This window comes from Pteronotus mesoamericanus, unplaced genomic scaffold (genome assembly GCF_021234165.1).
Source record: "Pteronotus mesoamericanus isolate MK-2021 breed Mesoamerican mustached bat unplaced genomic scaffold, CSHL_Meso_final contig_55, whole genome shotgun sequence".
Lineage (NCBI taxonomy): Eukaryota > Metazoa > Chordata > Mammalia > Chiroptera > Mormoopidae > Pteronotus > Pteronotus mesoamericanus.
The window spans coordinates 421,550-431,562 of NW_026555198.1; positions in this window are offsets into that span (position 1 = coordinate 421,550).

Sequence of the window (10,013 nt, forward strand, 5' to 3'; positions counted from 1 at the left end):
TCCTAGGGAGTCATCAGGGTGAGGCCATCAGAGCTTATCAGGCCCAAGCAGACCAATATTTGCCTGTGTGAAGGGAAGGCTCTGCACTTGTCATACGTGTAAGGAAAAAATGGCTCCTATCTTGGAGTTACACAACTCAGCCTGTCCCAGATTCTGCTGGAAGCTTGAGCTCAGCTGGGTGGGATTGCCAGTAGTCAGGAAGGTAGAGCTAATGGATGTTCCATAAAGGAGAAGTGCCAGTCAGGCTTGGGGAAGGTAAGGGTAGTGGCCCCTACCCCAGAGCCACACATCTCACTCTGTCTTGGATTTTACTCAGACCTCCTGGGAAGCCCATGTTTAGCAGGGTGGAGCCACTAGGAATCAGGGAGTGGGGCCCCTAGGAGCCTGGAAGGTGGAGTTAATGGATCTCCTGTGAGGGTGAGGAGCTGGTCAGATTCACAGGAAAGTGGTGGAAATGGCCCCTGCCCCAAAGACACACAGCTCAGTCACTGACACCCCCTGAGTCTGCCTATACCTCTACATCTTGACCCAGGCAGCTGACTCCTCAGCAGGATGTGAGCTCTGCAGGGTGGGGTGACAAGGAATCCTGAGGGTGGAGCTATTGCCTTTCCTCAGACTGATGTGGTAAGGAGAGGAGTGCTCCACCTAAGAAAGATGGTATCTGCAGTGTGGGAGAAGGTCTCAGCACAGGGATCCTGGTGGCTGTCCCTTCAACTCTCTTCCCAGAGTCACAAACCCTAGTCTCTCCTCAAATGACTCTAGGCCACTCTGTCCTCCCTCTGCTGGAGCCCAGGGTAAGAGCTATGAATGAGATTTTGTGTGCTGGTGCTTTAAAAGTATGCCTGTTTCTCTAGCAGACTCCAGTCTCACCTTGGTAGTCAGAATCCCTGCTGATTTTCACAGCCAGATGTTATGTGGGAGCCTCTTCCCTGCTCTCGTGCTCTGGGCTGGGGAGTCCAACATGGTACTGAGACCCCTCACTCCTCAGGGAAAGCCTTTGCAGCTGAGATGTCCCTCTGGAATCTCAGCTGTCATCCATGGGAGCTGGGCCAGCCCTTTTAGTGTATCCCTCCCCCTTCCTACCAGTCTCAATGTGGATTCTCCTGAAAAGCCTTATTTTCAGCTAGTCTTCAGTTTGTTATTCAGGTTGAGTTTGGTCCTGGGAAGAGATGAGTGTACCTTCCACCTACTCTGCCACCATCTTGGATCATATAACATGTATTTTGGAAATCATATGAGATTCATGCCATTTTCAGGTCTATAAATATTTCTTCAGAATAAAATGAGTATAAGATATTGCCTGTTACCAATCAGTCAGTCAGTCAATCAATCAGTCATTGAGTGCCTAGTAGGTACCCAGCACTTTTCTAGTTTGAGGAGCAAAAGAAATGTAAGGCCCCTGAGGCACTGAAAACAAATTACTATAGGTATATGAGTATTTTCCATTTTAAACCTTTAGCAACTTCCCTATGGCATTTTACACTTGTTACTATAGGAAGCTTCAAGTTGAGTAGAGAGCACAAGATTTGGAATCAGGCTATGGAGGCATCGAATGCTCATTACTAATTATGCAATCCTGGAAAAAAAAGTTACAGCCCACCACTTCCCTTCACTTTCCTCATCTACAAAATTATTAACATGTATAAAGGACCTATGGACAAAGACAATGGGGTGAGGAGGAGAGGATTGAAAGTGGAAGGTGGGTAGGAACTGGGGAGAGTAATGGGGGGAAAATGGGGACAACTGTAATTGAACAATAAAAAATAGATTTCAAAAATCTATTTTTGTGTTTATTAATAACACTATTAATAAGTCATATAGGTATTATTCATCATAATAATTAGCATCAATATTATTATTATTGCTAATAATTAATATTAATTAATAAATAATATTAACATTAGTACTTGAAAGAAAGAGTAGTAACTTGAAAAGTTTAGAAGGCATTTTAGGCAGCAATACAGTGTATGAATTAAGAGCATGGATCACTGAGTCTGACAGAACTTGGGTTCATTCCTGGCTGTACCACTTTAACTAGAATGCGACCTTGAACAGGTCATTGAACTTCTCAAGTCTCAGGCTTTTTGTCTCTCAAATGGAAGTAACAGAATCAATCATGTAGGGTTGTTGGCACAATTTAATGAGATAATCACTGGAAAGGATGTAGCATAATGAATTTACTCATGTTTGAGGATGTTAGCATCTGTGTTGTAGAAATACTATGGCTACTTTATAAATTACTATTATTTAGACACCATTTTTCTTTCTAATATTCATAGATAGGTATAACTCAGTCAGTTTATTTTTATCTGCTTTTGTCATAGATGTCCAAAAATAACATCAAAAACAACAGTTTAAGGATTACTTTTATTTTGTTTAAGATTTTATTTCATTTATTTTTAGACAATGGAAGGGAGGAAGAAAGAGAGGGAGAGAAACATCAATGTATGGTTGCATCTCGCATGCCACCTACTGGGGACCTGGTTTGCAACCTAGGCATGTGCCCTACACTGGGAGTCAAACAAGTGATCCTTTTGTTCTCAGGCCTGTGCTCAATCCACTGAGCCATACCAGCTAGGGCTAAGGATTACTTTTAAAAAACCACTTAGGAATTCCAGTCAAAATGGTAGAGTAGGTAGAAGCTGCACTCACTCCCTCCCAAGACTGCATCAAAATTATAACTAAATTATAGAACAAAGAACGTGAATAACCATCTGAAGACAAACTGAACAGAAATCTTTTACCTAAGAATATACAGCAGAATCCATGTTGAGACTAGCAGGAGGGGTGAAGGTATGAAATGAGCTGGCCCATGCTTGGTGGTTGAGAATCCAGAGGCATAGCTCAGCTTCAGAGGTCCCCCACTGAAGAGCATGGGGTATCAACCCCATGGTGGGCTCCATAATCCAGAACACCAGTTCCAGAAGCAGAAACCCACATAACATTTGGCAATGAAAATCAGTGGGAATTCCATCTGCCTTGGTGAGATGGAAAACTACTGGAAATCCAGGTGTTTTCTTATAGGGACAGTGCACAAACTCTTGCTTGCAAGCACTCACAATGGACTCCAGTGGAGGAATGTCAGTTTTAGGGGGGTGCCAGAGTCATACAGGGACAGATGTAGTTGTGAGGCTTTGGGGTGAGGATTAGAGAAACCGCTGTCAATGTCCCTGTGTTGAGTTCCCTGACATGTCCCACTGACACCATCTTTTCTGGTTTGGACCCTTTCCCCATGCATTAACCTGGTAAGCTACACTAGTTCAACCCTGATGACTCCCTCAGGTCTCACCCTACCCAGCTCACACACAATTCAGGACTCAGCTGCAACCAGACTGGGTCCGCATTGCAGTCTTTCTTAAAAAACTCTGTAGAAATTTCGGTCTTGCTTGTGGGAAGGGTGCTTAAGACACACAGGTAGAAACTGAGTTGTGTGGCTTTAGGGTAATGGCTATCTTCCCATAAGGTTCTCAGGCACCACATTTCAAGTATTGATCCTTCCCTACCATGGCATTAGCCTGATGAACTCTACTAGCTCCACCCTGATAACTCCCTGAGACCCATTCCCACTACAAAGGCCTGCAGGCCTCAGGCAGGAGGCAGATGGCTCCTGGCTCTGGTGTACCATGAGAATTTTGCTGAGTGGTCTTAGAACTAGCACTGGAACCAAGTTTAAATTGGTATTAACTTTGTAAACTCCACTAACCCCACACTGGTGACTCCCTGAGACCTTGCCTCATGCAACTCACATACCACCCAAGGTTCATTCAGTAGCTGAGCCTTATAGAAGACTGGCAGGTGATTTCAGAACTAAAGATACTCTGGGCCTTTTCCTGACCTGCCCTAGGCCCAGTAATGGTAACAGTCAGCCTCAGTTCATAGCTTGGCCATTTCCACTTGCACTTAGGCCCAGCGCATGCATACACATATACAAACTGGAATATTACTCAGCCATGAAAGGAAGGAAATCTTGCCATTTGCAAAAACATGGATAGACCTAGAGGGTATCATGCTAAGAGAAATAAATCAGAGAAAGACAAATACTATATTCTTTTAGTTATGAGTGGGATATAAACAACTAAATAAAAAAAACAAACAGATTCATAGATACAAAAAAAAGTGACAGTTGACAGAGGGTTGGGCAGTGGCAATATGGGCAAAAATGTGAAGAGGGTTAAGAGGTACAGAATCATAGTTATAATATAAGTGAGTCACAGAGATGTAAAGTATAGCATATGAAATACAGTTAATAATATCACAATACCTTTGTACAATGACAAGTGGATAATGGACTTTTTGTGGTGATCACTTTGTAAGGTGTATAAATGTGAAATCTCACTATATTATACACCTGAAACTAATGTAATATTGTATGTAAACTATACTTTAATTAAAAAGAGCTTTACATTCTAAAAGAAAAATTAGACATGGAAAAGAGAGATTTTGGGGACATAATCAAGTATAACAACACCTGCATCACAGAGGTACTAGAAAGAGAAGAGAGAGAGAAAGGCATTGAGAATGTATTTAAAGAAATAATGATGAAAACCTTTCTTAATCTGGTGAAAGAAAAATATATACAAGTTCAGGAAGTGCAGAATGTTCCAAACAAGATGAACCTAAAGAGGCCCACACCAAGACAGTATAATTAAAATGAAAAAGGTTAAAGACAAAAGGATAATCTTAAAAGCAGCGAGAGAAAGGCAGGTAGTTACCTACAAGGGAGCTCCCATAAGTCTGTCAGCTGATTTCCCAATAAAAACATTGCAGGAAAGAAGGGATTGGCAAGAAATATTGAAAGTGATGAGGAAAATCAAGATTACGGAGGCGTAAGTGGAAGTCACAATGACTTCCTCCCAGGACCAACCTGGAATTACAAGTAAATTGTGAAGAAATAACCTGGAACAAACAACTGAACAGTAATGAGAGTGGAGCCTTCTAACCTCGGGGACAGAAGAAATGGCTTTGGCGCAATCTAACTGGTAAGGAATGCGGTACAGACTCGAGAAGGCAGGAGGGGCACCAGAAGGATACTGAAATGGCCAGGTGGATTCCCCTGAGATGAGTAGCATCTAAGCCAAAAGTGGGGATCTCCAGGCTACAGCACCAGAGCCAAAAAAAAAAATACACAGAAAACAGCCAGCTGCGAAAGGTGGCAGGGTTGCTCTCTGCCAGAGACAGGCAGCTGGAGATGCAAAGAACTGTTTAAAGGACTAATGTATACATTTTTATTTGAAGCCACTTACCCTGGTCGCCAGCAAAGGTGGGGGCAGAGTGGGCTAGAGATGCCTAAGGGGAGACTGGGGAAGGAGGCTTTGGGGAGAACTGAGAGAGTACCCGGGGGGATCTTGGTGCTGACTACTCGGAGACTATTATGCTAAGTGAAATAAGCCAGTTGATGAAAGACAAATACCATATGATCTCACCTATAAGTGGAATCTATTCAACAAAATGAACTAACAAACAAAATAAACCACAGGCATGTGAACATGGAGCAGACTGAAAGTGACCAGAGGGGATGGGGAAAGAGGACAATGTGGAAAGAAGGGAAAGGACTAGACAAAGGACATGTATGAATGACCCATGGACATGGACAACAGAGTAATTGGGAGGGGGGTGGGAGTGGGGCATGGGGGTGGGATGAGTGGAGGGGGGTAGACTGGGAAAAATTGAGACAACTGTAATAGAATGAACATGATCTAAAAATTAAAAAGAAAATGAGCAAAGGACCTGAACAGACCCTCCTCCAAGGAGGACATACAGAGGGCTCAGAGACATATGAAAGGATGCTCATCACCACTAGAAATCAGAGATATGCAAATTAAAATCACAATGAGATACCACTTTACACTGGTCACAATGGCCATCATAACTAAATCAATAAACAATGGGTGCTGGCAAGGTTGTAGAGAAAATTGAACCCCAGTACACTGTTCATGGGAATGCAGACTGGTGCAGCCAATGTGGAAAACAGTGTGGAATTTCCTCAAAAAGCTGAAAATGGAACGGCCTTTTGACCCAGTGATTCCACTGCTGACACTATGCCCTAAGAATCCCAAAACACTAATTCAAAAGAACCAATGCACCCCAATGTTCATAGCAGCACAATTTACAATAGCCAAGTGTTGGGAACAACCTAAGTGCCCATCAGTAAGTAAGTGGATCAAAAAACTATGGTACATTTACAGAATTGAATACTAGGCAGCAGAAAGAAAGAGCTACTCCCTTTTGCAACAGCATGGATGGAACTGGAGAGCATTATGCTAAGTGAAATAAGCTAGGTGTAAAAGACAAATACCACTTGACCCCACCTATAAGTGGAACCTAATCAACAAAACAAACAAACAAACAAAATATAACTAGCAACATTGAAAGAAGAAAGAAATCAACAGTAACGAGAGGGAAGGAGGGAAAAGGGTAACGAGGAAAAGCAGGGGAAGGGTCAAATCAAGGAACATGTATAAAGGACCCATGAACAAAGCCAAAGTGGGGAAGGATTGAGGGTGGGAGGTGTGGGGTGGGTGGGGCAGGTGAAAGGGATGGTGGGAAAATGGAAACAAATGTATTTGAACAATAAAAAATATTTAAAAAAAGAAAAAAGAAATAAAACTTTCCTAATAAAAAAAAGAAAGTGATGAAAAGCAAGGACCTACAACCAAAACTACACTACCCAGCAAGGCTATCACTTAAATGTGAAGGAGAAGTAAAGAGTTTCCAAGGCAAGAAAAAGCTAAAGGAGTTCATTGCCACCAATCCAGTATTATAAGAAATGTTAAAAAAAAAAAAACCCTTCTTTTTTAAAAAAGAAGGGAAAAGGGAACATAAATATGAGTAACAATATAGCAATTACTATGTACCTATTAATAATGCTTTAAATGTAAATGGATTAAACACTTTAATCAAAATACATAGGGTAGCTGAATGGATATGAAAACAAGAACCATCTATATGCTATCTACAATAGTCCCACTTTAGATCTAAAAACAAACACAGACTGAAAGTAAAAGAATGGAAAATATATTTTATGCAAATAGCATTTAAAAAAACCCGAAGAAGCAACATTTATATCAGAAAAGATAGACTTTAAAACAAAGGCTATAATAAGATACAAAGAAGAACACTACATAATGATGAAGGGATCAATCCAACAAGAGGATATAACCCTTGTAAATATTTATGCACTTCCCACAGGAGCACCTAAATAGAAATAGCAAATATTGATTGATGTAGAGAGAGCACAAGTAATACAGTCATAGTAGGAGACTTCAACACTCCATTGATGTCACTGGCTAAATCTTTCAGACAGACAATCAACAAAGAAACAGAGACCTTAACTGTCACATTCAACCAGATGAATTTATTGAAATTTTTAGAATATTTTACTCCAAAGCAGCAAAATACAAATTCTTTTCAAGCACACATGGAACATCTTCCAGGATAGACCACATGTTAGGCCACAAAACAAGTCTCAATAAATTTAATAAGACTGAAATAACATTAAGAATCTTTTCTGATCACAAGGGTATGACACTAGAAATCAATTACAAGGAAAAAATTGCAAAACACACAAACATGTGGAAGCTACATAACATGTTACCAAACAGTAAATGAGTTAACACTAAGATTAAGGAAGAAATCAAAAGATACCTTAAGAAAAATTAAAATGAGAACACAACCACCCCCAAAAATCTATGGGACAGAGCAAAAGCAGTCCTGGGAGGGAAAATCATAGCAATACAGGACTACCTCAAGATACAAGAAAAATCTCCAATAAACAATCTGACCTTACATCCAAAAGAACTAGGAAAAGGAAATAATCAAGATAAGAGCAGAAATAAATGAGCTAGAGTCTAAAGATACAATATAAAAGGTAATAAAACTGGCCCTGGCTGGTGTAGCTCAGTGGATTGAGTGCAGGCCTGTGAACCACAGGGTCACTGGTTCAATTACCAGTCACGGCACATGCCTGGGTTGCGGGCCAGGTCCCTGGCAGGGGCACACGGGAGGCAGCCACACACTGATGTTTCTCTCCTTTTTCTCCTTCCCTTCCCTTCTGCATAAAAATAAATAAATAAAATCTTTTTTAAAAAAAGATAATAAAACCAACAACTGCTTCTTTGGAAGCATAAACAAGATTGGTAAAACTTTAACCAGACTCTTAAGGAAAAAAAGGGAGAGGACCCAAATAAAAAAATCAGAAACAAAAGAGAATTGACAACTGCCATGACAGAAATACAAAGGATTATAAGAAAATACTATGAGCAATTACATGCCAACGAATTGGACAACATGAAGAAATGGATATATTCCTAGAAATATACAATCTTTCAAGACTGAATCAAGAAAAAACAGAAAGTCTTTACAGTCTGATTTCTATCAATGAAATCAAATCACTAACGAAAAAACTCCCAATAAACAAAAATCCTGAACTGGACAGCTTCACAAGGGAATTCAAAGAAGAATTAACATTTATCCTTCTAAAACTATTTCAGAATACTTAAGGAAGGGGATATTCACAAGATAATTTTACAAGGCCTGCAATGTTCTTATTCCAAAACCAGACAAAGACATTACAAAAAAATATATCTCTGATAAACATAGATGCAAAAATCTTCAACAAAGTGTAGCAAAAAATAAAATCAGCAATATATGACAAAGTGGGATTTATTCTGGTATGCAAAGTTGGTACAATATCAGAAAATCAATTAATATAATATACCACATAAAGAAAATAAAGAATAAAAATCATATGATAGACCTGGCTAGGTAGCTCAGTTGGTTGGAGCACTGTCCTATACACCAGAAAAGTTTGCAGGTTTGATTCCCATTCAGGGCATGTATGGGATGCAATTGATCCATGTTTCTCTCTGACATTGATGTCTCTCTCTCCCTCTCCCCCACCCCCTTTCTTGCTCTGTAAAAATCAATAAACATACCTTCAAGTGACATTTAAAAATTATATAATGATATTAATAGATGAAGAAAAAGAACTTGACAACCCATTTATGACAAAAAAAAACAACAACAAACTTTTCAGCAAAGTGAGAATAAAGGGAATGTACCACAACATAATAAAGGCCATATATGACAAACCCACAGCTAACATCATAAACAATGCAGAAAAGGTAAAAGTGTTTTCCTTATGATCAGGAAAAGGATGGGGTATCCACTTTCACCACTTTAAATCAACATAGTATTGGAATTCCTAGCCACAGCAATCAGACAAGAAAAAGAAATAAAAGGCATACAAGTGAAAGGAAGAAGTAAAAACTGTCACTATTTTCAAATAACATGATACTATATATAATGAACCATAAAGATTCTACCATAAAACTACTAAAACTGAAAGAAAAATAAATTCAGTAAAGTAGCAAGATATAAAATTAATATACAGAAATTTGTTGCATTTTTAGCCCTGGCTAGTGTGGTTCAGTGGATTGAGTGCCAGCCTGCAACCTGGAAGGTCCCAGGTTTGATTCCTGGTCAGGCCATATGTCTGGATTGTGGGCCAGGCCCCCAGCTGGGGGTATGTGAGAGGCAACAGAAATTTGTTACATTTTTATATATAAATAACAATCTATGAGAAAGATATATTAAAAATACAATCCCATTTACAGTTGCATCCAAAAAAATGAAATACCTAGGAATAAATTTAACCAAAGAGGACCAATATTTGGAAAATTATTAGACATTGTACAAAGAAATTGAAGAAGACAGAAATAAATGAGTGCATATATTGTGCTCATGGACAGGAAGACTTAACATAGTTAAAATGTCCATATTACCCAAAACAATCTATAGATTGAAAGCAATAGCTATTAAAATACCAATGACATCTTCACATAACTAGAACAAATAATCTTAAAATTTATATGGAACCATGAAAGACCTTGAATAGCCAAAGCAGTGTTGAGAAAGAAGGACAAAGTTTGAAGTATCACCCTACCAGATACCAAACTATACTACATGACTATAGTAATCAAAATAGCATGGTACTGGCATAAAAAGAGACACAG